We start from the raw sequence: 1,124 nt of genomic DNA, 5'->3' as shown, positions 1-1,124 counted from the left end.
AAAATTTCCTAAATGTGAATTCTTGTTGAGTGTTGTCACTTTTCTTGGTAATGTCTCTAGTGAAGGGATTAAAGTTAATCCACCAAATATAGATGCGGTAAAAATATGGCCAAGGCAGTAAAGAAGGCCAAGACCCACGACTCAAACCAACATTAAGAGCTTCTTGGGTATGGAAGGTTATTATAGGAGGTTTGTGGAGAGCTTCTCATTTATCATTTCTTTGCTTTTGAGATTGACTTGGAAGAACGTAATGTTTTTATGGTTTGATGCTTGTGAGGGTACCTTTGTCAAACTGAATGAGAGTTTGTTCACTACCACTAACTTGATGCTTCTGAAAGGTATAGAGAGTTTTGTGGTGTATAATGACACATCCCAAGTTTGACTTGGTTGTGTACTGATCCAGTAGGAAAAGGTTATAGCTTATGCTTACAGACAACTAAAGATGCATAAGAGGAATTACCCAACTCATGATCTAGAGTTAATAAATATAGTTTTTTAATTGAAAACTTTTTGTCACAATTTGTACAGAGTTAATGTCGATATCTATTTGGACCATAATAGTTCACAATACGTGTTGACATCGAAAGAATTGAACCTCAAGCAGATAAGGTAGTTTGAATTTCTAAAGGATTACAACATAAATTTGCACTACCACCTAGGTAAACCTAATATTATTAGTGATGCTCTTAGCATGTTATCCTTGGGGATTTTGTCTCATGTTTAGGAAAATAAAAGAGGTTTTGTGAAATACATTCACCGACTAGCTGATATGGGAATCCGCCGATTAGTCTCTAAGGACATGGAAGTGGTTGTTCATGAAGTGGCCAAATCATTTCTTAAGGATGAATTTAAGGAGAAACTATTCCATGATCCAATACTTATGTTTAAAAAATATGATGTGGTTTAACAAAATGTAATGGCTTTCAAAATTGGTAGAGATGGTGTTCTGAGGTAGCAAGGAAGATTATGCATTTCTGATGTAGATAGGATACAAGAGAAGATTTTGATCGAGGCTCATATGTCTAGGTATACACTTCATACTAGTTTGATGAAGATGTTTCATCATTTGAATGATATGTACTAGTGGAATAGTAACATGAAGAGAGATGTAGTGAATTTTGTTG

Source organism: Capsicum annuum, chromosome 9 (genome assembly GCF_002878395.1).
Source record: "Capsicum annuum cultivar UCD-10X-F1 chromosome 9, UCD10Xv1.1, whole genome shotgun sequence".
In the NCBI taxonomy this organism is placed as follows: domain Eukaryota; kingdom Viridiplantae; phylum Streptophyta; class Magnoliopsida; order Solanales; family Solanaceae; genus Capsicum; species Capsicum annuum.
Note: the sequence above shows the minus strand (reverse complement) of the source record.